The sequence below is a fragment of the Oncorhynchus nerka genome, linkage group LG13 (genome assembly GCF_034236695.1).
Source record: "Oncorhynchus nerka isolate Pitt River linkage group LG13, Oner_Uvic_2.0, whole genome shotgun sequence".
NCBI lineage: Eukaryota > Metazoa > Chordata > Actinopteri > Salmoniformes > Salmonidae > Oncorhynchus > Oncorhynchus nerka.
The window spans coordinates 23,319,508-23,346,008 of NC_088408.1; the positions used below are offsets into that span (position 1 = coordinate 23,319,508).

The window sequence follows — 26,501 nt, forward strand, 5'->3', positions numbered from 1 at the left end:
TGAGAAGTTTACATACACGAAGTTGACTGCCTTTAAACGGCTTGGAAAATTCCAGAAAATTGTCATCGCTTTAGAAGCTTCTGATAGGCTAATTGATGTCAATTGGAGGTGTACCTGTGGATATATTTCAAGGCCTACCTTCAAACTCAGTGCCTCTTTGCTTGACATGTACAGTGGGGCAAAAAAGTATTTAGTCAGCCACCAATTGTGCAAGTTCTCCCACTTAAAAATATGAGGCCTGTAATTTATCATAGGTACACTTTAACTATGACAGACAAAATGAGAATAAAAGAAAATCAGAAAATCACATTGTAGGATTTTTATGAATTTATTTGCAAATTATGGTGGAAAATAAGTATTTGGTCACCTACAAACAAGCAAGATTTCTGGCTCTCACAGACCTGTAACTTCTTCTTTAAGAGGCTCCTCTGTCCTCCACTCGTTACCTGTATTAATGGCACCTGTTTGAACTTGTTATCAGTATAAAAGACACCTGTCCACAACCTCAAACAGTCACACTCCAAACTCCACTATGGCCAAGACCAAAGAGCTGTCAAAGGACACCAGAAACAATTGTAGACCTGCACCAGAATGGGAAGACTGAATCTGCAATATGTAAGCAGCTTGGTTTGAAGAAATCAACTGTGGGAGCAATTATTAGGAAATGGAAGACATACAAGACCACTGATAATCTCCCTCGATCTGGGGCTCCACGCAAGATCTCACCCTGTGAGGTCAAAATGATCACAAGAACGGTGAGCAAAAATCCCAGAACCACACGGGGGGACCTAGTGAATGACCTGCAGAGAGCTGGGACCAAAGTAACAAAGCCTACCATTAGTAACACACTACGCCGCCAGGGACTCAAATTCTGCAGTGCCAGACGTGTCCCCCTGCTTAAGCCAGTACATGTCCAGGCCCGTCTGAAGTTTGCTAGAGAGCATTTGGATGATCCAGAAGAAGATTGGGAGAATGTCATATGGTCAGATGAAACCAAAATATAACGTTTTGGTAAAAACTCAACTCGTTGTGTTTGGAGGACAAAGGATGCAAAGAACACCATGCCTACTGTGAAGCATGGGGGTGGAAACATCATGCTTTGAGGCTGTTTTTCTGCAAAGGGACCAGGACGACTGATCCGTGTAAAGGAAAGAATGAATGGGGCCATGTATCGTGAGATTTTGAGTGAAAACCTCCTTCCATCAGCAAGGGCATTGAAGATGAAACATGGCTGGGTCTTTCAGCATGACAATGATCCCAAACACACCGCCCGGGCAACAAAGGAATGGCTTCGTAAGAAGCATTTCAAGGTCCTGGAGTGGCCTAGCCAGTCTCCAGATCTCAACCCCATAGAAATTCTTTGGAGGGAGGTGAAAGTCTGTGTTGCCCAGCAACAGCCCCAAAACATCACTGCTCTAGAGGAGATCTGCATGGAGGAATGGGCTAAAATACCAGCAACAGTGTGAAAACCTTGTGAAGACTTACAGAAAACGTTTGACCTCTCATTGCCAACAAAGGGTATATAACAAAGTATTGAGAAACTTTTGTTATTGACTTTTACTTATTTTCCACCACGATTTGCAAAATAAATTCATAAATCCTACAAGTTGATTTTCTGGATTTTTTTTTTCTAATTTTGTCTGTCATAATTAGTGTATCTATGATAAATTACAGACTTCATCTTTTTAAGTGGGAGAACTTGCACAATTGGTGGCTGACAAAATACTTTTTTGCCCACTGTATATAGAACTGTTTGGTCATAATGACCATTGTTATGTTTGGAGGAAAAAGGGGGAGGCTTGCAAGCTGAAGAACACCATCCTAACCGTGAAGCATGTGGGTGGCAGCATCATGTTGTGGGGGAGCTTTGCTGCAGGACGGACTGGTGCACTTCACAAAAATAGATGGCATCATGAGGCAGGAAAATTGTGGATATGTTGAAGCAACATCTCAAGACATCAGTCAAGAAGTGAAAGCTTGGTCGCAAATGGGTCTTCCACATGGACAATGACCCCAAGCATACTTCCAAAGTTGTGGCAAAATGGCTTAAGGACAACAAAGTCACAAGGCAATGCTACCAAATACTAATTGAGTGTGTGTAAACTTCTGACCCACTGGGAATGTGATGAAAGAAATAAAAGCTGAAATAAATCACTATTTATTTTGACATTTCGCATTCTTAAAATAAAGTGGTTATGCTAACTAACTGACCTAAGACACAGAATTTTTAACTATGATTAAACGTCAGGAATTGTGAAACTGAGTTTAAATGTATTTGGCCAAGGTGTATGTAAACTTCCGACTAACTAGATACGCAGTTCATCACACTTTTCTAGATTCATGGGTTGTCCACAATCAAAGCAAACAAAAATAGCTTTAGTTTTTACAAAAGAGAATCTGGTCCTACTGATATATTAGGGAAGTAAAGGGAATACCTCGGAGGCAGTAATCACTCTTCTAGATCCACGGACTGTCCATGTGCTGCCTATGTAGTAAAATGGAAACTGATCCACACACGGGACATGTGCCTGTCCATAAATCTGCACATGTCAAGCCAACGTTATAAGGGGAAAAAGGGGTTGCTCCAATTCAGGAAACCTGGCGAAGTGCATTCCTACCGCAGTATAACATTTTATGTAATTGTAAAGTTGTTTTTGAGAGAAAACGGGCAGCTGTTTTTGGGTTTTCCCAGCAGGCTGATTTTAATAGGCATAACGCCAAACTAATAAACCAATGAATGTTGTTTTGTAAGAAAGTGTTGCTTGTGTTTTTATGCCTGAGGCAAAGCTTCAGTTGCTATTTTTTGCAAAACCACTACAAATAACTAGTAGTAAACTGGAAAATTAAAACAGTTGTAAAGTAGTTTACTAACAATCCCATCAGCCATTTCTAAACCAGCGAGAAGTCCGATGTCCAGAACAGTGTGTGATTGATTGTCAAGTCCAGAGAACCAAACAGAGTTGATGTTATCCCTCAGATGTAGGCAGGCAGGCACTCTGCTTTCCAGGGAAAACAGACAGCAGTTCTGAAAACGGACACTTAAATGGGCAGATACCCTGGCCTAGCCTTCAACCGTCAGGAGGATGAAAGGAAAACGGTAAGGATCACACAGAGTACAGACAGACCAGTCCTGTATCCTCCCACACACGCTCCCCATGCCATGAGGAATATGAAAACCAGACTTTAAAGAAACTCAAACAAATAAACGAGCAAATAAAAGTATATTCTACCAAACAAAAATGAACGCAACACGTAAAGTGTTTCATGAGCTGAAATAAAAGATCCCAGAAATCTTCCATTATGCACAAAAATCTTATTTCTCAAATTTGGTGCATATTTGTTTACATCCCTGTTAGTGAGCATTTCTCCTTTACCAAGATAATCCAACCACCTGACAGGTGGTATATCAAGAAGCTGATTAAACAGCGTGATCTTTACAATACAAGGCCACTAAAATGTGCAGTTTTGTCACAACACAATGTCATATTTATGTCTCTAGTTGAGGGAGCATGCAATTGGCATTCTGACTGCTGCAGGAATGTCCACCAGAGCTGTTTCCAGAATGTTTATTTCTCTACTATAAGCCGCTTCCGACGGTATTTGTAGAGAATTTGGCAGCACGTCCAACCGGTTTCACAACCTCAGACCACGTGTAATCACAACAGCCCAGGACCTCCATATCCAACTTTGAACAGATCACAGTCAATAGCCTGATCAACTATATGTGAAGGAGATGTCGTGCTGCATGAGGCAAATGGTGGTCACCAGATACTGACTGACTGGTTTTCTGATCCACGCCCCTACTTTTTTAAAAGGTATCTATAACCAACAGATGCATATCTGTATTCCCAGTCATGTGAAATCCGTAGATTAGGGCCTAATTAATTTATTTCAATTGACTGATTTGTGACCCATCGCCTCGATTCGGTCTTATCTAGCAAAATTTGAAATGGTGTTATGGCCATTGGATAAAAGTAAAGACCCAGAGCTTCAAAATGGTATATCATACACTGCAGTTGAGGTACAATGGGAAAGTAATTCTGCTTTGATATTAGATAAACTTGTAACCCCACTTTTAAGAAAATTGCCCCTGAATGTTTTGGTACACCTACTGGAGAGCTCTTCTTTGTCTACACCTATTCAGCATCATTCACACCCTCTTAAGCCTTAGCCTCACCAATCTCTTTACAATAAGGAAAAACTCCTGGTAAAAATACTTTATCTAGTCCTTGGTCTATATCGTAATCTGACTTTAAAGTGTCCAGATAAAAATATTGTAAAAATATTATTAGATTCTTACCCAGACACTTGTCTAAATGGATGAGTAAAAAAGACTGTGAAATAAATGCTGTAACCACCCCCCCCCAGCCACATCTAGCTAAGTGGATGAGTCACTAGTGTCTAAACATGTACACATGTTCATGAAATACAATAGATGGCCATAATCACCCCCAGACACACTTGGCTAACTTGATGGTTCATGTAAACTTCATCTTGCAAAGTGGAGTCTTTGTTTATGTAACTAGCTACATGTCTAAACAAACGAACCATAATCACAACCCTTAGCCACAGTACAAATGGATTGTCATAGCTTGCTACTATGCATGAAATGCTGGAGTATGACTGTAGGTAGCTAAAGCTAGTTAGCTAACATTTGGCAATAACTAGCATTGCAAATGGTTTTCTGACATACAAATAATATTACTACACAGATCATACATGTAAAGTGAGCCAGCAAGCTAACATTCGTTTGCTAGTTAACGGTACGCTTTAACTTGCAATGAAAACAACTTTGACAAAATTCAAAACGTATAATATCTTAGAATGTAGCTAGACTCTTACCTGCATACATGGATGAACGCTTCACGGCAGCGTGTATTTTCCGTTTGGTTTGTAGCTAGCTACAACTTGTTTGGCCTGTTATGTCAACTCCTGTTCACACTGACTTTTATTATCTACACATACTGAGCAGCTCATGTTATGGACAGAAGCGTGCTACACGACAGACCAATCCGAACTTGTCTCTTGGCATGCCCAGCCCATGCATTATCTCAGCCAATCATGGCTAGTAGGAAGGTTCCTGACTTTTTCCGTGGTTAAATAAACTAGGCTCTTAATTTAACAATTGTATTCGTATTGATGGCATATAGGTTTGTTATTAAGGCACATGAAAGTTCACATGTTCCAGAAGGCATTCTGCCAAAAAACACGTTAAGAAAAAGTAACATTTTTTTTAAAAAACACGTTCAAGTGCCTCGATCTGCAACATTTGCCTAGCTTGAAACGGGTCACCTTTCCTTATGTACTGTAACTCAGTCAAGTCTTTTAAATTGTATGTTGCGTTTATATTTTTGTTCAGTGTAGAATTTGGCTGGTCCTCATTTATTTGCAAAACACGAGTTAATACAGGATGGGATTAATTAGAACAGATTTTATCAATAAATTAATAATTTGACATTCTGTTTATGTATGTGGCATGCTATTATTGTGTTGGCTAATGTGTTGATTTTTTTATTTTAATTGTGTTTCAATGCAGTTTGACATCACCGTCTAATTTTGATTCAGCTAATTAGTTATTTCTCTCTGTCTGGATTGTTGTGTTGAATGTTTGAATCTTTTATACTTCTCACACATTTTGTTCAGAAAGAAAGCAACCACAACAAAATGAAATGAATTCTACCATAGAGCCATTCTCCCCTGTCCTCTTTCTCAGTGTTGATCCTCTGCTCAGAGTATCAGAAACATTCTCCCTTGGAGTGATGCGGCAGGGGCACTACCCTTCTACCCCGCCGTTTCTTCTGGCTGAACCGCCAGACCAAGGCAGATGTCATCCACAGTGCCCCACCATGTCTATTTCTCCCTCTTCACATCTTTTTCATTTAATTAAAAATATATATTTTTACCAATTGGGTTAGCTGCCACTTCTGGGTCTGAGAGGAGGGCTCTTGCTTTGGCAGTAAAAATCGATAGCCATTACAGGGTAGGGAAATGGTGCTTCTCTCTGTGTCAATCTGGCCCAGTGCCTGACAGCTTGCCCTGCCTGATGGCTGTCATCTTACTTAATTGCTTTGCTAATATCATCCGCTACTCTGACTGGAACTGGGTCAGCAAAGCCCTTTTGGATCAGGCCCGGATATGTCCCTACTACTCTCTATCTAATTATTTTACTATGGGCCCCCGTATTGTTATTTTGGGACATAGGCCTACTCATTATGTTAGGCTTTGCTCAATTAAAACCGAAACATTCAAAACGTAAGAATTTTTATTTAACTAGGCAAGTCAGTTAAAAACAAATTCTTATTTTCAATGACTGCCTAGGAACAGTGGGTTAACTGCCTTGTTCATGGGCAGAACGACAGATTATTACTTCGTCAGCTCGGGGATTTGATCTTGCAACCTTTCGGTTACTAGTGCAACGCTCTAACCACTAGGCCACCTATTATCGTGCTGGGGCTGCACTTGGCTTTGAATCAGTAAAACAAGGTTTTCTGTGAAGAACAAGAATTCTGAAGTAGTTTAGTGGTTTTACATCAGAAAACTGAATGCCAGTTTTGATTGAATAGTCTAGAGCAGTGGTTCTCAAACTTTTTATAGTCCCGTACCCCTTCAAACATTCAACCTCGAGCTGCGTATCCCCTCTAGCACCAGGGTCAGCGCACTCAAATGTTTTTTGCCATTATTGAAAGCCCACCACACACGCACTGTGATACATTTATACATAAGAATGAGTGCGTTTTTTTTTCACAACCCAGCTCGAGGGAAGTGACAGAGTTCTTATAGGACCAGGGCAATAGTAATATAATAATCAATAATTTTGCTCTTTATTTAAACATCTTACATATAAAACATTATTGGTAAATTGTGAATAACTCTCCATAGGTTAATGAGAAGGGTGTGCTTGAAAGGATGCACACAACTCTACAATTCTGTATTGGAGAGAGTCTGTCTTACATTTTCCACACACAGTCTCTGCCTGTATTTAGTTTTCATGCTAGTGAGGGACGAGAATCCACTCTCACATAGGTACGTGGTTGCAACGGGCATCAGTGTCTTAACAGCCGATTTGCCAAGGCAGGATACTTTGAGCACAGCCCAGACCTCTGGCAGTGGCTTCTGATTTTAAATTCAATTTTCACAGAACCGCTTGTTGCAATTTCAATGAGGCTCTTGTCATATTGGCATAAATGGATCGGGAAACAGGCGCAGGAATGCGCAATAGGGGTGTTTATTTCCCAAATTACAGCGTGCCGTGTACAGGCACGGGGACGAAGACCAAACTAACATTATACAAAACACAGGGTAGATACCCAAACAAAAGAGCAAGGAGAACCTCGAATAAATAACACAAGTGCACAATGATCCCACACGAGACAAGACCCGGAATCATCTGCGCAATACAAGTGGCACGAAAGCAAAAACAACACAGCACAGGTACTCACACAACCAACGGACATTGGAACAATAATTGACAGCCCAATGGAAACCAAAGGGCACATTTTAAACAATTACAATCAGTGGGAATGGGGACCAGGTGTGCATAATGACACAGTTCCCGGAGGGATCCGTGACAGCTCTCTTGTTCAGATAACGAATCCAGTTTTGTGTCATCCGTTTCGGGAAAGTACCTGCGTAATTGTGCACCCAACTCACTCAGGTGCTTCGCTTCATCACATTTGACATTGTCTGTAAAAAATCATACAAAGATGGAAAACCTGTGTTTTCCTTGTTAATGCAGACAAGAGAAGAGCTCCAACTTCTTAATCATAGCCTCAATTTTGTCCCGCACATTGAATATAGTTGTGGAGAGTCCCTATAATCTTCAGATCATTCAGGCGAGGAAAAACATCACCCAGATAGGCCAGTCGTGTGAGAGATTCGTCATCATGCAAGCGGTCAGACAAGTGAAAACTATGGTCTGTAAAGAAAACTTTAAGCTCGTCTCTCAATTCAAATAAACATGTCAATACTTTGCCCCTTGATAACCAGTGCACTTCTGTATGTTGTAAAAGCGTAACATGGTTGCTGCCCATATCATTGCATAATGCAGAAAATACACGAGTTCACGGGCCTTGCTTTAAAAAAGTTCACAGCGAAAATGGTTGTGTCCAAAACGTCTTTCAAGCTGTCAGGCATTCCCTTGGCAGCAAGAGTCTCTATGTGAGAGCTCCACCATAAAACTGTAGGCCTACATATGTGTGCTCTTCTGAAGCCCAAGTCCTTGGAGCTACAGTGTTCCTTGTTGTATACGTTCTCAGCGTAGACTACAGGTAGCCATTTTAAACAACCTAGCCTCAGTATAGACGAGGGAGGAGTGGCTAGTAGTCCTGTCAGTCTTAGGGCCCATGGCCAGGAATTACCGAGACCTCACTCTGGGAGAATAAGAAAATACCTTTGCAGGATTGAGGCTGATGAAGTCCCTTGTGGTTGAAACGTTGCTAATAAACTACAAGAGCATCTTAAAAAACATTTTTTTTTCCTGTTCTACCATGATATTTTCAGTTTTTTTGGGTGTGCTTACACTGTTTTCGTTCTGAGGGGAAAATGTCTTTATAGCTACAGGCCGACACTTGAAAAGACCTAGTCTGAGCATAGACGAGGGACGAGGGCTAGTAATCCTGTTGACGGCGGCAGGGCTTGGAGCCAGAAACAGTCAAGGCTTGATTCTTTCCCCTCTTGTTTAATGGAGCGTGCAGAGGCCCATAGTGTACTTGCTGCTGCTCTGGACCTACTTGTTGAGTCAAAATGGCCTCTGTCCTTCCTTTCTGCGATAGACACAGTGGAACAATAAGACCAAGGTGGAACAGCTGGACAAGCCATTTGAGTAAAGAGGCTTCCTGTAGGTTACTGCTGTTGTAGACTCTGCACTCCCACTCCCTACTCACAAAATAAAGACTTCCCTTTCATGGCCATAAAAGGACACAAACTCGGCATCAATGCCATTTCAGTTCACTCCAAGGTGTTATGATGAAGTGCTGTATTCAGACGTATAAACTCACCATATAGCCCTAATGGATACCCAGAGGTAGACCTAATATTAGTTTTCACACCTCCAGGCCTTTAGGAGCATTAGCAACCTTATGCTGGATTTAAACATATAGGACTGACCCCAACCTTACTGAGCTAGTTCAAATGTTTTTCTTAGCCATCCCAGTAGAGCTTGGCTTGGCTAAGTTTGGTCTTATAGTGTGAATCAGACAATACAGTAAGCTAACAGGCTACTTGGCTTTATCAGTGCCCTGCCCAAGAGACCAGGGCAGATCCTCCATTCCCCTCACTGTGTCTCTGTCCATCCCTAATCTTGTGTCTTTTGACCCGCATCTCTCGCAGATACCAAAGACAATCTGAGCGAAGCACCTTTTGATGGCGGAAAGTGAAAGTCCAGCTGTCGCCTCGACAATGTGTTTGGTTTGGAGGATTCTGGGGGCTGAACAGAATCAGAGTGTTGTGGATAGCGTCGCCACCGGACGGCCTGGGTTGTTTTTTAACTCTTTGTCATGGGAACTTACTGTTGACATTGGTGAATGGTAAAAAAATCTACATTTGTTCACTCACAAAAATTCCTCTAGATCATAAGAAACTCCGAGACCAATCTAAGAAATCCCTGTCTCTCTCTCTCACTCACTGCTGACCTTGCTCTCCAGATTCTATTCAGATGTGAATGCCAAAGCAATCAGACGGAGAGGCATTGACATGTACACCCGGAGGACGCATTTGCGAGTCAAATCACCCCCCGCTATTCTGGCTCGCTGGTAAACAGTATTTTGAAGATGCATTTGTTGAGTAGTGAGGGAGAAAGAGGAGAGACGTATCAGACGGAAACGGAGATGATGACAAGTCTTCCATTAGTAGGATCTTTTCACTGCCTTCTGAAATGGCTTCATTTATATTCATGTGTGTATTTGACCTGTTGGTAGTTGATATTCATGTGTGTATTTGACCTGTTGGTAGTTGATATTCATGTGTGTATTTGACCTGTTGGTAGTTGATATTTATGTGTGTATTTGACCTGTTGGTAGTTGATATTTATGTGTGTATTTGACCTGTTGGTAGTTGATATTCATGTGTGTATTTGACCTGTTGGTAGTTGATATTCATGTGTGTATTTGACCTGTTGGTAGTTGATATTTATGTGTGTATTTGACCTGTTGGTAGTTGATATTCATGTGTGTATTTGACCTGTTGGTAGTTGATATTCATGTGTGTATTTGACCTGTTGGTAGTTGATATTCATGTGTGTATTTGACCTGTTGGTAGTTGATATTCATGTGTGTATTTGACCTGTTGGTAGTTGATATTCATGTGTGTATTTGACCTGTTGGTAGTTGATATTCATGTGTGTATTTGACCTGTTGGTAGTTGATATTTATGTGTGTATTTGACCTGTTGGTATTTGACCTGTTGGTAGTTGATATTCATGTGTGTATTTGACCTGTTGGTAGTTGATATTTATGTGTGTATTTGACCTGTTGGTAGTTGATATTCATGTGTGTATTTGACCTGTTGGTAGTTGATATTTATGTGTGTACTGCTGTAAGCCATTGATGGTGTATGTCCTCTTCTGACAATGACCAATTGAGTCCATCAGTTAGACAGTGGGATGGGCAGTGGTGGCTGGTTTGACCTAGAAACGGAAGAATACAAATGGGAGGCACAACGTTCTGGCAAAAGGCAACGAGGCGCGGCATCTGAGATTTGTACCACCGTTGAGGCTATTTTTGAACATTCCCCTGGATTATATCAGACTAGCGTTTCCCACTGTGCTAGCCTTGCAAATCCCTGATGTGAGGTGCGATGAAATGTTTTCATTCAAACGTTCTGTGATGTCGGCCAGCGGGGAGGTACAGAACGGCTCAGAAAAAGCAGTCAAGTATATAATAACCTTGTAAAGACATCAGCACTGTGCGTTTGTCTCTGATATGTATTTTTATGAATGGATCAATTCTGCGGTTAAGCAATTGTCAAGGCTTTGTGTGAGGTGTAATCCTCCTAGAATTATAATAACATCCACGGAATTGTGTATGAGTCATATCCCCTATATAGTGCAGTGTACTACTTTAGGCCAGAGTTGTGAGTTGGGCCTACATGGAATAGGGTGCCATTCCATATGGACCCTGGCTGAGGTGAGATGGTGTCATACCGGATGATGATGGATACATCGGGGCGATTTCATTGAGATCAAAACTAGCCGAGTGTTTAACAACTCTTCACTGTGGTCTGGGTAGCAGTCGGGAGAAAATGGATTCTACAGAACATTCTCTGCAGTGGTCCCATTAATCACACTGATGACTGTCATTCCTGGACTATTATACTTCCTGGACTATTATGTGATATATTTATTATCGTAAATCGATTCTAAAGACCATTGAAATTAGGTGACAGAATTGTACGGTTTGCCATCCTCGCCATACACACCCTATACACACTCATCACACACCCTATTCGTTTTAGTGCCTTTTTAGACCTGAATGTAGACAGGTTGACACCCTGAAACCCCCACTGAACAGTTTTCATGGAGCAACCTTATTTGGGTCAACAAATTGTTGACCACATGAATCCAATTAATCCCCCGTATCAACTACAATATGAGGCATGTAGCTATACGTACCAGTCCACATAAGTATTCTTAAACAGTTGAAGTTAAATACCCTCAGTAACAGCACCGGAATTTCAGACCGCTCAACTCCTAGACTTGAGGTCAAGTTTGATAGTGGCGGTCTTAAACACTGTTTTATGATTGGTCTAATTGGAGTGACCAGTCATTAGCCTTGTTTTATTACTCTGGCGCTCCTTCGTCCATTTTACGATTCCCTCTGAGCCGAGGACAGTCCTGATGAGTCACGTCCTGTATAAGGACGAGAGGTGTGTGTGTGTGTGTGTGTGTGTGTGTGTGTGTGTGTGTGTGTGTGTGTGTGTGTGTGTGTGTGTGTGTGTGTCATAAGACAACATTGTAAGGACATGATGAGAGGCTTTAGCTTCATTCATCTTTCATTACTCAAGTCCTTCAGTCCTTCTCACCATAATCGAATTTCCCCTTTATCATCCGCAGACAAAACAAGCTCAGTATTAAGTTAGTTTCCAGAGTCTCGGTGGCATGCTTTATAAAGATGCCCAGAGTATTAGGAGGATTTAATTTCTGCCTTTTGACAATGAGGTCTGAAGCATCCCATTTTAGTCACAAGTCAGCATGCAAGGACATAATCGAATTTAGAGCTTCTCTTTTTGAACTGCCTTGACTTACTTTTTGACTTACTTTTTGGGTTGTGAAATACAATGGGACCAAGTCCAATGTGCAGTAGTACTGTACCCAAATACAATAGTTTATCAGCTCTTTGTTATTAGACATAAATGATTGTCCCTCGGTGAAGATGTGATTAACTAAGCAATTTAGTGTTTATTACTGTTGTGTCCAGTCAGTCCCTGATATGATTAAGACAGGTGGGTGTATGAATCAGAGAAGGACTGCGGTGATGGGCAGTTTTGATAAGGTACTCCGTGTGTGTGTTCAGTTGGTTTCAGTGATAAGCCATTGTGTTGTGGGCAATGGTTTGATACAGGGCTTGCTACAGAGAATTGGGGAGGTGGTAGAGGGAGGAGGGTTTAGTTTATTAGTTACATGCACAGATGTAATTGCAGGGTACAGTGAAATTTTTAAGCTTCGAGCTCCAACAGTGCAGGTCAAGAGAAGTGAATGGGACAATAATACAAATTATAATATTTACAACTGTAGCAATGATAAATGTCCATTAGGGGTTGGGGGTAAAATGTCCATAAGGGGAGAAGCAGGGGGGGGTAGGAAGTCCGGTGGGCAGGAGGGGGACAAGGGGATGTAAGAAGGCCGGTGGGCAGCAGTGGGGAAGGAAGTCTTGGGGGCAGGAGGGGGATGAGGGGGGCAGCAGGGGTGTAAGAAGGCCGGTGGGCAGCAGTGGGGAAGGAAGTCTTGGGGGGCAGGAGGGGGGATGAGGGGGGCAGCAGAAGAAGGCCGGTGGGCAGCAGTGGGGAAGGAAGTCTTGGGGGCAGGAGGGGGATGAGGGGGGCAGCAGGGGGTGTAAGAAGGCCGGTGGGCAGCAGTGGGGGAAGGAAGTCTTGGGGGCAGGAGGGGGATAAGGGGGGCAGCAGGGGGTGTAGGGTGTAAGAAGCCCGGTGGACAGGGGGGCAGGACGCCTGGAGGTGGGGGAGCAGCAGTGTGGGCAGGAAGTCCGGGGGGCAGGAGGGGGAGCAACATGGAGGGCAGGAAGTCCGGTGTGCAGGAGGGGGACAGGGTGAGCAGGTACAGGACTAGTGGTGGCTGATGGCAGCCTGATGGCATGTTTTTCTGGGGGGGGCCAATCTGTCAGTTTTTGCCATACTCCTATACTGCCCTTGGCTTGGGTGACTGAGGTCCCTGATGATCTTCTTGGCCTTCCTGCGCCTTCCTGCGACACCTGGTGTTGTAGGTGTCCTGGAGGGCAGGCAGTGTGCACCCAGGGGTGTGTTAGGCTGAGCATACCACCCTCTGTTGAGCCTTGCGGTCAGTTGTGGTGGAGTTGCCATACCAGGATGTGATGCAGCCCAGTAGTATGCTCTCTATGGTGCTCCTGTAGAACACTGAGGGCCCCTCTGGGACAGGTCACATTTTTTCAGCCTCCTGAGGTTGAAGAGTCACTGTGGTACCTTTACCATGGTGTCCATGTGGTTTGAACAAGCGACTGTTACAGGTCGGTTGTTGTTCTCACGGGCTCTCCTCGGCGGCTTAGAGTTGTTATGCTCAAAGCATGAGAAAAAGGTGTTAATCTAGTCTGGTAGGGTGGCATTGGTGTCCGTGACCTAACTGGCTTTCTTGAGGAGGAGGAGCTCTTTTTTATTTCTCCTAACACTCAAGGTTACGAATGGGGTTTGGGGAATCTGATCCTAGATCTGTGGTGAAGGGCTGTGCATGCATGTGTGAAAGAACAGAGCTAGGGGTCAGCCTATGAGGCCCAAACCCAATTTCTCCAGAAAGATCCAGACTGGCTGTTGTAGGTCATGGGGGTGAACTTGCTCTGGGCAGCCAGTTGAACTCTCCTCTGTTCTCTGCCATCCCAATCACATCCCAATCACATCCGTCTTGAACCAGACTGACCTTTCTAACCTTTAATGAGGGAAGAAAGGGGTTGAGACTGCAACAGAAGATCTTCTTTTCTTGTTCTCTGGTATTTTAGCGCCACTGTGCTAGAGGGTGTTCGTTTTTTCAGCCCAGCAGACATAGTAGGTTATAGCTAAGGGGAGGTTGACTTTGTCTGATGGGCTTATGATGACTTACATACTAATACCATACTAATACACAACACGTGTGTGTGTGTGTGTGTGTGTGTGTGTGTGTGTACTGTACAATATAAATCATTAATTTATTTGCTGGCAGTACTCACAAACGGATCAATGTCACCTGCTATTTTCAACTGTTCACCTCTTGACCAATCAGGTCATTATTATAGAAGATTATGACTCATTCTCAATTCTATATACATCAGCCTGCCTGCACCTTTTAGATGAATTAGACACCTCTTATTTCCATGTTAAGCTGCCGTACTATAGCGTCATGGCAGTAAATGAATGGTAGACATGATCAGTGTATGTCCAAGCTGGGTGTTTGACGCAGTAATCCTATCATGTTTTACACAGTGTCTGTCTGTGTGGGCTGCTGTCTGTGATTCAGATAAACTGTCTGAGATCAATAAGGCCCCAGCCTCTCAGACCATGTCTGACACACACACACGTGCGCGAGGCACACACACTCGCACACTAATTCTCGCACACTCACGTGTGCATGCACGCATACCTTATCTTGAAAATTAAATATTTTAACCTCACATAATTTACCCTGTCTAACGTCTCGGGTTGTGTTTTATGTCTAACTCTAATGATCAAAGCAGAGGTTTGTGCTTATTCTCATTTGTAAATGATAAATACTGATAAATACCTCATCTGCAAAGTGAATTAGTGGGTGATGGTGATTTCAGAACCAATGTGGGGTGACAAAAACAGGCTGCATTGCCCCCCTCCCATAATCTGATAGTGGTAGGTGCTCTTATGGTTCAGATCAGCTGCCTTCATAGTAAATGCACCATAGACATACATAATTCACACATTTGAATATTTGTAGAAATTTAAGTAAATACCTGAAGTCAACTTGTGCATTGCATTATGAGATAAAGCAGATTGCGTTCTTCATTTCACCTGTCACATTATTTTACATTATGAAGCATATGTAGTCCCCCAAAACAGTTTCACCAGTCCCCTTTTTCGTTTGTAAATAGCACAACGGGAGTATTAGAGCTGGTGAGTCCATAGTGTTCTGTATCGGCGAGATTATCAACTTACATTTGTATGCAATTCACTACTACATATTTGCCATATCTTATCACGTCTAAGAGCTCTGGATGAGTTATCTGTACAGCTGCCATTTTTTCCCCTGTGCTTCCTACTAGTGTCCTTTTCTCCTCCATTCACCCATCTGCTTGGTGTACACAAGCTGCTCTCCCTTCAGAAAGTCATGTATCACAACTGTGTTAATTTGCACAATTTACAAGCGGAAGTGGACTTTTAAATTTCCACACTCAACGAAAATGACATTCGGTATCTACTAGCTGTGCTTGTATAACTTTATGAGCTGGATTTGCTACAGAAGCTAGGAGAGAGAAAGGCTGAGAGAGACTAGCGAGATGTGCAAGAGCTACACTTATGGTCAAAAGTTTTAGAACACCTACTCATTCAAGGGTTTTTCTTTATTTTTACTATTTTCAACATTGTAGAATAATAGTGAAGATATCATCAAAACTGTGACATAACAGATATGGACTAATGTAGTAACCAAAATAGTGTTAAACAAATCAAAATATATTTTATATTTGAGATCCTTCAAATAGCCACCCTTTGCCTTGATGACAGCTTTACACACTTGGCATTCTCTCAACCAGCTTCACCTGGAATGCTTTTCCAACAGTCTTGAAGGTGTTCCCACATATGCTGAGCACTTGTTTACTGATTTTCCTTCACTCTGCGGTCCGACTGAACCCAAACCATCTCAATTTGATTGAGGTCAGGGAATTGTGGAGGCCAGGTCGTCTGATGCGGCGCTCCATCACTCTACTTCTTGGTCAAATAGCCCTTAGCAGCCTGGAGGTGTGTTTGATCATTGTCCTGTTAAAAAACAAATAATAGTCCCACTAAGCCCAAACCTTGCTGGTTGAGTGTGCCTTGAATTCAAAATAAATCAGTGTCACCAGCAAAGCACCCCCACACCATAACACCTCCTCCTCCATGCTTTACGGTGGGAAATGCACATGCGGTTCACCCACACCACATCTCACAAAGACACAGCAGTTGGAACCAGAAATCTCCAATTTGGACTCCAGGTCTAATGTTCATTGCTCATGTTTCTTGGCCCAAGCAAGTCTCTTCTTATTATTGGTGTCCTTTAGTAGTGGTTTCTTTGCAGCAATTTGACCATGAAGGCCTGATTCACGCAGTCTCCTCTGAACAGTTGTGGTTGAGATGTGTCTGTTACTTGAACTCTGTGAAATATTTATTTGGGCTGCAATTTCTTAGGCTGGTAACTCTAATGAACGTATCCTCTGCAGAAGAGAACTCTGGGTCTTCCATTCCTGTGCGGTCCTTATGAGAGCAAGTTTCCTCATAGCGCTTGATGGTTTTTGCGAATGCACTTGAAGGAACTTTCAAAGTTCTTGAAATGTTCCATATTGACTGACCTTCATGTCTTAAAGTAATATTGGACTGTCAATTCACTTTGCTTACTTGTGCTGTTCTTACTTGTGCTCTATAATATGGACTTGGTATTTTTTCCAAATAGGGCTCTCTTCTGTATACCCCCCCCCCCCCCCCCCCACACACACACACACACACACACATACACACACCTTGTCACAGCACAACTGATTGGCTCAAAAGCATTAAGCAGGAAGGAAATTCCACAAATTAACTTTTAAGTCGGCATCACTTAATTGAAATACATTCCAGGTGACTACCTAATGAAGCTGGTTGAGAGAATGCAAGAGTGTTGCAAATCTCACTTTGAAGAATCTTTGTTTTAACATGTTTTTGGTTACTACATGATTCCATATGTGTTATTTCATAGTTTTGATGTCAAATCAAATCAATTTTATTTATATAGCCCTTCGTACATCAGCCGATATCTCAAAGTGCTGTACAGAAACCCAGCCTAAAATCCCAAACAGCAAGCAATGCAGGTGTAGAAGCACGGTGGCTAGGAAAAACTCCCTAGAAAGGCCAGAACCTAGGAAGAAACCTAGAGAGGAACCAGCATCTGAGGGGTGGCCAGTCCTCTTCTGGCTGTGCCGGGTGGAGATTATAACAGAACATGGCCAAGATGTTCAAATGTTCTTAGATGACCAGCAGGGTCAGATTATGATGATGATGATGGTAATCATCAGTGGTTGTAGAGGGTGCAACAGGTCAGCACCTCAGGAGTAAATATCAGTTGGCTTTTCATAGCCAATCATTCAGAGTTTGAGACAGCAGGTGCGGTAGAGAGAATGTCCAAAACAGCAGGTCCGTCCGGGACAAGGTAGTACAGTGAACAGGTCAGGGTTCCATAGCCACAGGCAGAACAGCTGAAACTGTAGCAGCAGCAGTATGACCAGGTGGACTGGGGACAACAAGGAGTCATCAGGCCAGGTAGTCCTGAGTAGAGGTCAACCGATTATGATTTTTCAACACCTATACCGATTTGTTGGAGGATAAAAAAAAAGCTGATACCGATTAATCGGCCAGTTTTTTTAAATTTATTTTTATTTATTTGTAATAATGACAATTACAACAATACTGAATGAACACTTATTTTAACGTAATATAATACATCAATAAAATCAATTTAGCCTCAAATAAATAATGAAACATATTCAATTTGGTTTAAATAATGCAACAACAAAGTGTTGGAGAAGAAAGTAAAAGTGCAATACGTGCCTTGTAAGAAAGCTAACGCTTAAGTTCCTTGCTCAGAACATGAGAACATATGAAAGCTGGTGGTTCCTTTTAACATGAGTCTTCAATATTCCCAGGTAAGAAGTTTTAGTTTGTAGTTATTATAGGAATTATATGACTATTTCTCTCTATACCATTTGTATTTCATATATCTTTGACTATTGGATGTTCTTATAGGCACTTTAGTATTCCCAGTGTAACAGTATAGCTTCCGTCCCTCTCCTCACTCCTACCTGAGCTCAAACCAGGAACACATCAACAACAACCACCCTCAAAGCAGCGTTACCCATGCAGAGCAAGGGGAACAACTACTCCAAGTCTCAGAGCGAGTGACGTTTGAAACGCTATTAGCGCGCACCCCGCTAACTAGCTTGCCATTTCACATTGGTTACACCAGCCTAATCTCGGGAGTTGATAGGCTTGAAGTCATAAACAGCGGCTAAACGTACGAAAATGCTGTTTGAATGAATGCTTACGAGCCTGCTGGTGCCTACCATCACTCAGTCTCAGACTGCTCTATCAAATCATAGACTTAATTATAACATAATAACACACAGAAATACGATCCTTAGTATATTAATATGGTCGAGTCCGGAAACTATCATCTCAAACGAAACGTTTATTCTTTCAGTGAAATACGGAACCGTTCTGTATTTTATATAAAATCAAATCAAATTTTATTTGTCACATACACATGGTTAGCAGATGTTAATGCGAGTGTAGCGAAATGCTTGTGCTTCTAGTTCCGACAATGCAGTGATAACCAACAAGTAATCTAACTAACAATTCCAAAACTACTGTTTTATACACAGTGTAAGGGGATAAGGAATATGTACATAAGGATATATGAATGAGTGATGGTACAGAGCAGCATACAGTAGATGGTATCGAGTACAGTATATACATATGAGATGAGTATGTAGACAAAGTAAACAAAGTGGCATAGTTAAAGTGGCTAGTGACATAAGGAAGCAGTCGATGATCTAGAGTACAGTATATACGTATGCATATGAGATGAATAATGTAGGGTAAGTAACATTATATAAAGGTAGCATTGTTTAAAGTGGCTAGTGATATATTTACATCATTTCCCATCAATTCCCATTATTAAAGTGGCTGGAGTTGGGTCAGTGTCAATGACAGTGTGTTGGCAGCAGCCACTCAATGTTAGTGGTGGCTGTTTAACAGTCTGATGGCCTTGAGATAGAAGCTGTTTTTCAGTCTCTCGGTCCCAGCTTTGATGCACCTGTACTGACCTCGCCTTCTGGATGATAGCGGGGTGAACAGGCAGTGGTTCGGGTGGTTGATGTCCTTGATGATCTTTATGGCCTTCCTGTAACATCGGGTGGTGTAGGTGTCCGAGAGCTTCTGGTCAGTGGGGTGGTGGCACCGGGATCCTCATCTCTCCCAAGTGGTCATTCTCTCTTTCTCCCCTTACCCATCTGTCTATCGCCTCCTTTGAATTCCATGCTGTCACAGTTACCAGCCCTTTCAAGCTTAACATCCTTATCATTTATCGCCCTCCAGGTTCCCTCGGAGAGTTCATCAATGAGCTTGATGCCTTGATAAGCTCCTTTCCTGAGGACGGCTCACCTCTCACAGTTCTGGGCGACTTTAACCTCCCCACGTCTACCTTTGACTCATTCCTCTCTGCCTCCTTCTTTCCACTCCTCTCCTCTTTTGACCTCACCCTCTCACCTTCCCCCCCTACTCACAAGGCAGGCAATACGCTCGACCTCATCTTTACTAGATGCTGTTCCTCCACTAACCTCATTGCAACTCCCCTCCAAGTCTCCGACCACTACCTTGTATCCTTTTCCCTCTCGCTCTCATCCAACACTTCCCACACTGCCCCTACTCGGATGGTATCGCGCCGTCCCAACCTTCGCTCTCTCTCCCCCGCTACTCTCTCCTCTTCCATCCTATCATCTCTTCCCTCTGCTCAAACCTTCTCCAACCTATCTCCTGATTCTGCCTCCTCAACCCTCCTCCTCTCCTCCCTTTCTGCATCCTTTGACTCTCTATGTCCCCTATCCTCCAGGCCGGCTCGGTCCTCCCCTCCCGCTCCGTGGCTCGACGACTCATTGCGAGCTCACAGAACAGGGCTCCGGGCAGCAGAGCGGAAATGGAGGAAAACTCGCCTCCCTGCGGACCTGGCATCCTTTCACTCCCTCCTCTCTACATTTTCCTCCTCTGTCTCTGCTGCTAAAGCCACTTTCTACCACTCTAAATTCCAAGCATCTGCCTCTAACCCTAGGAAGCTCTTTGCCACCTTCTCCTCCCTCTTGAATCCTCCTCCCCCTCCCCCCTCCTCCCTCTCTGCAGATGACTTCGTCAACCATTTTGAAAAAAACGACGACATCCGATCCTCGTTTGCTAAGTCAAACGACACCGCTGGTTCTGCTCACACTGCCCTACCCTGTGCTCTGACCTCTTTCTCCCCTCTCTCTCCAGATGACATCTCGCGTCTTGTGACGGCCGGCCGCCCAACAACCTGCCCGCTTGACCCTATCCCCTCCTCTCTTCTCCAGACCATCTCCGGTGACCTTCTCCTTACCTCACCTCGCTCATCAACTCATCCCTGACCGCTGGCTACGTCCCTCCCCGTCTTCAAGAGAGCGAGAGTTGCACCCCTTCTGAAAAAACCTACACTCGATCCCTCCGATGTCAACAACTACAGACCAGTATCCCTTCTTTCTTTTCTCTCCAAAACTCTTGAACGTGCCGTCCTTGGCCAGCTCTCCCGCTATCTCTCTCAGAATGACCTTCTTGATCCAAATCAGTCAGGTTTCAAGACTAGTCATTCAACTGAGACTGCTCTTCTCTGTATCACGGAGGCGCTCCGCACTGCTAAAGCTAACTCTCTCTCCTCTGCTCTCATCCTTCTAGACCTATCGGCTGCCTTCGATACTGTGAACCATCAGATCCTCCTCTCCACCCTCTCCGAGTTGGGCATCTCCGGCGCGGCCCACGCTTGGATTGCGTCCTACCTGACAGGTCGCTCCTACCAGGTGGCGTGGCGAGAATCCGTCTCCTCACCACGTGCTCTCACCACTGGTGTCCCCCAGGGCTCTGTTCTAGGCCCTCTCCTATTCTCGCTATACACCAAGTCACTTGGCTCTGTCATAACCTCACATGGTCTCTCCTATCATTGCTATGCAGACGACACACAATTAATCTTCTCCTTTCCCCCTTCTGACGACCAGGTGGCGAATCGCATCTCTGCATGTCTGGCAGACATATCAGTGTGGATGACGGATCATCACCTCAAGCTGAACCTCGGCAAGACGGAGCTGCTCTTCCTCCCGGGGAAGGACTGCCCGTTCCATGATCTCGCCATCACGGTTGACAACTCCATTGTGTCCTCGTCCCAGAGCGCTAAGAACCTTGGCGTGATCCTGGACAACACCCTGTCGTTCTCAAATAACATCAAGGCGGTGGCCCGTTCCTGTAGGTTCATGCTCTACAACATCCGCAGAGTACGACCCTGCCTCACACAGGAAGCGGCGCAGGTCCTAATCCAGGCACTTGTCATCTCCCGTCTGGATTACTGCAACTCGCTGTTGGCTGGGCTCCCTGCCTGTGCCATTAAACCCCTACAACTCATCCAGAACGCCGCAGCCCGTCTGGTGTTCAACCTTCCCAAGTTCTCTCACGTCACCCCGCTCCTCCGCTCTCTCCACTGGCTTCCAGTTGAAGCTCGCATCCGCTACAAGACCATGGTGCTTGCCTACGGAGCTGTGAGGGGAACGGCACCTCAGTACCTCCAGGCTCTGATCAGGCCCTACACCCAAACAAGGGCACTGCGTTCATCCACCTCTGGCCTGCTCGCCTCCCTACCACTGAGGAAGTACAGTTCCCGCTCAGCCCAGTCAAAACTGTTCGCTGCTCTGGCCCCCAATGGTGGAACAAACTCCCTCACGACGCCAGGACAGCGGAGTCAATCACCACCTTCCGGAGACACCTGAAACCCCACCTCTTTAAGGAATACCTAGGATAGGATAAAGTAATCCTTCTCACCCCCCTTAAAAGACCTAGATGCACTATTGTAAAGTGGCTGTTCCACTGGATGTCATAAGGTGAAAGCACCAATTTGTAAGTCGCTCTGGATAAGAGCGTCTGCTAAATGACTTAAATGTAAATGTAATGTGTCCTGGAGGGCAGGTAGTTTGCCCCCGGTGATGCGTTGTGCAGACCTCACTACCCTCTGGAGAGCCTTACGGTTGAGGGCGGAGCAGTTGCCGTACCAGGCGGTGATACAGCCCGCCAGGATGCTCTCGATTGTGCATCTGTAGAAGTTTGTGAGTGCTTTTGGTGACAAGCCGAATTTCTTCAGCCTCCTGAGGTTGAAGAGGCGCTGCTGCGCCTTCTTCACGACGCTGTCAGTGTGAGTGGACCAATTCAGTTTGTCTGTGATGTGTATGCCGAGGAACTTAAAACTTGCTACCCTCTCCACTACTGATCCATCGATGTGGATAGGGGGGTGTTCCCTCTGCTGTTTCCTGAAGTCCACAACGGGTGGCATCCATAAGTCTAAATATTCCTGTTGCATTGCACAACCTTCAATGTTATGTCATAATTACGTAAAATTCTGGCAAATTAGTTCGTAACGAGCCAGGCGGCCCAAACTGTTGCATATACCCTGACTCTGCTTGCAATGAACGCAAGAGAAGTGACACAATTTCACCTGGTTAATATTGCCTGCTAACCTGGATTTCTTTTAGCTAAATATGCAGATTTAAAAATATATACTTCTGTGTATTGATTTTAAGAAAGGCATTGATGTTTATGGTTAGGTACAGTCGTGCAACTGTGATTTCTTTCGCAAATGCGCTTTTGTTAAATCATCCCCCGTTTGGAGAAGTTGGCTGTCTTTGTTAGCAAGAAATAGTCTTCACACAGTTCGAAATGAGCCAGACGGCCCAAACTGCTGCATATACCCTGACTCTGTTGCAAGAGAAGTGAGACAATTTTCCTTGGTAAAAGTAGTTCATGTTAGTAGGCAATATTAACTAAATATGCAGGTGTAAAAATATATACTTGTCTATTGATTTTAAGAAAGGGCCATGTTTAGCACAAACTGAAGTTTATTTAGTGCTTTATCTGGGTATCCGGAAAGTAGAGCATTGCAGTAGTCCAATCTAGAAGTGACAAAAACATGGATACATTTTTCTGCATCATTTTACATCAAAGTTTCTGATTTTTGCAATGTTACGAAGATGGAAAAAAGCTGCCCTTGAAATATTCTTGATACGTTCATCAAAAGAGGCTTTACTCTGGAACCTGATGAGTTCCTTCAGTTTTCTTTGAGATGACTGTACAACCATCAAGATTAATTGTCAGATCCAACAGAAGATCTCTTTGTTTCTTGGGACCTAGAACTAGCATCTCTGTTTTGTCCGAGTGTAAAAGTTAAATATTTGCCGCCATCCCCTTCCTTATGTCTGAAACACAGGCTTCCAGGGAGGGCAATTTTGGGGCTTCACAATGTTTCATTGAAATATACAGCTGTGTATCATCCGCATAGCAGTGAATGTTAACATTATGTGTCCGAATGACATCACTAAGAGGTCAAATATATAGTGAAAACAATAGTTGTCCTAAAACGGAACCTTGAGGAACACCGAAATGTATAGTTGATTTGTCAGAAGACAACCCATCCACAGAGACAAACTGATATCTTTCAGACAGATAAGATCTAAACCAGGCCAGAACTTGTCCGTGTGGGCCAATTTGGGTTTCCAATCTCTCCAAAAGAATGTAGTGATCAATGGTATCAAAAGCAGCACTAAGGTCTGGGAGCACGAGGACAGATGCAGAGCCTCGGTCTGATGCCATTAAAAGGTAATTTACCACCTTCATGAGTGCAGTCTCTGTGCTATGATGGGGTCTAAAACCAGACAGAAGCATTTCGTATACATTGTTTGTCTTCAGGAAGGCAGTGAGTTGCTGCGCAACAGCTTTTTCTAACATTTTTTAGAGGAATGGGAGATTCGATATAGGCCGGTTTATTTTATTATTTTATTTTATTTATTATATTTATTTGATTTTTTTCTGGGTCAAGGTTTGGCTTTTTCAAGAGAGACTTTGTTACTGCCACTTTTAGTGAGTTTGGTTCACATCCGGTGGATAGAGAGCTGTTTATTATGTTCAACATAGGAGGGCCAAGCACAGGAAGCAGCTCTTTCAGTAGTTTAGTTGGAATAGGGTCCAGTATGCTGCTTGAAGGTTTAAACACCAAGACTATTGTCATCAATGTGTCAAGAGATATAGTATTAAAAAACTTGAGCGTCTCCCTTGATCCGAGGTCCTGGCAGTGTTGTGCAGACTCAGGACAACTGAGCTTTGGAGAAATGCGCAGATTGAAAGAGGAGTCTGTGACTTGCTTTCTAATGATCATGATCTTTTCCTCAAAGAAGTTCATGAATTTATCACTGCTGAAGTGAAAGCCATCCTCACTTGGGGTATGCTGCTTTTTAGTTAGCTTTGCGACAGTATCAAAAATTAATGTTGGATAGTTCTTATTCTCCTCAATTAAGTTGGAAAAATAGGATGATCGAGCAGCAGTAAGGGCTCTTCGGTACTGCACTTCCAGTTTGGTGTGGCGCCATTTCCGTTCCAATTTTCTGGAAGCTTGCTTCAGGGCTCGGGTACTTTCTGTATACCAGGGAGCTAGTTTCTTATGACAAATGTTTTTTGTTTTAGGGTATTAACCAAGATTTAATTGAGTTCCTGAGTTAGGTGGTTAACTGAATTTTGTACTCTGACGGTACTTGCATGGTACTGTCTTTCCAAGCTAGTTGGAATACTTCCAGTTTGGTGGCGCGATATTTGCGTTCTAATTTTCTGGAAGCTTGCTTCAGGTTAAATTGAGTTCCTCAATTAGGTGGTTAACCGATTTTTGTACTCTGGTGTCCCTGGGTAGGTGGAGGAAGTCTGGAAGGGCATCTAAGAATCTTTGGGTTGTCCGAGAATTTATAATAATTTATAGCACTCCTTTTTGATGATCCTTGGAAGGGGTTTTAGCAGATTATTTGGTATGATTGCAAACGTAATAACGCCTTTTTCGCTCTGCCTTTTTCTCTCTGCCTTTTTTGCTCTCTGCCTTTATTTCTCTCTCGCTCTGCCTTTATTTCTCTCTCTCTGCCTTTTTCTCTCTCGCTTCCCTCTCTGCCTTTATTTCTCTCTCGCTCTCTTTCTGCCATTATTTTTCTCTCTTGCTCTGCCTTATTCTCTCTCGCTCTCTTTCTGCCTTTATTTCTCTCTCTCTGCCTTTTTCTCTCTCGCTGCCTTTTTTCTCTCTCGCTACCCTCTCTGCCTTTATTTCTCTCTCGCTCTCTTTCTGCCTTTATTTTTCTCTCTTGCTCTGTCTTATTCTCTCTCGCTCTCTTTCTGCCTTTATTTCTCTCTCTGCCTTTATTTCTCTCTCGCTCTCTTTCTGCCTTTATTTTTCTCTCTTGCTGTCTTATTCTCTCTCGCTCTCTTTCTGCCTTTATTTCTCTCTCTGCCTTTATTTCTCTCTCGCTCTCTTTCTGCCTTTATTTTTCTCTCTTGCTCTGTCTTATTCTCTCTCGCTCTCTTTCTGCCTTTATTTCTCTCTCTGCCTTTATTTTTTTTCTCGCTCTCTGCTTTCTTTCTCTCTCTCGCGCTCTGCCTTTATTTCTCTCTCTGCCTTTATTTCTCTCTCGCACTCTGCCTTTATTTTTCTCTCTTGCTGTGCCTTTTTCTCTCTCTGACTTTATTTTTCTCCCTCGCTCTCTCTGCCTTTATTTCTCCCTGCTCTCTGCCTTTATCTTTCTGCCTTCATTTCTCTTTCTCTCTCTTGCGCGCTCTCTCTTGCTGTCTGTGTCTGTCTCGCTCTCTGCCTTTTATTTCTCTTTGATTAGCTCAGAGTTATTTAGTCTGTAGTGACATGAATAACTCAGCTGTCCTTCACAGACAGACAGTAGATGTCATGTCTTTCAGACTGTCTTGACTTGAAATTGCTGCCCGACATTTTGATGGTGACCAGGGAGATTTTTTGTCTTTTGGTGTTTGTACTGGTACATTTTTAAAATTATTATTTTTTACAAGTAATGTCAAGTCTTTATACTTGTGTGTACATGAGCCTAAAGAGGTTTTCTCTCATTCTGCTTTACTTCTCTCGCTCTGCCTTTATTTCTCTCTCTTTCTCTCACTCTGCCTTTATTTCTCTCACTCTGCCTCTTTTTCTCTTTCTCTCGCTCTGCCTGTCTTTCTCTCTCTTTCTCTTGCTCTGCCTTTATTTCTCTCTCGCTCTGACGTTATTTCCCTATCTATTTCTTTTTCTCGCTCTGCCTTTTTCTCGCTCTGCCTTTCTCTCTCGCTCTCTCTTTGCCTTTATTTCTCTCTCTCGCTCTGCCTTTGTCTCTCTCTCGCTCTGCCTTTGCCTCTCTCTCTCGCTCTGCCTTTGTTTCTCTCTATCGCTCTGCCTTTGTTTCTCTCTATCGCTCTGCCTTTGTTTCTCTCTCTCGCTCTGCCTTTGTTTCTCTCTCTCGCTCTGCCTT

At 43.4% G+C, this 26,501-nt stretch overlaps 1 protein-coding gene across 1 annotated transcript in view; it reads left to right on the forward strand.

Moving 5' to 3' along the window:
- The window catches only part of LOC115139223 (kelch-like protein 29), a 436,865-nt gene that overhangs the window by 47,865 nt on the left and 362,499 nt on the right, over window positions 1-26,501 (forward strand).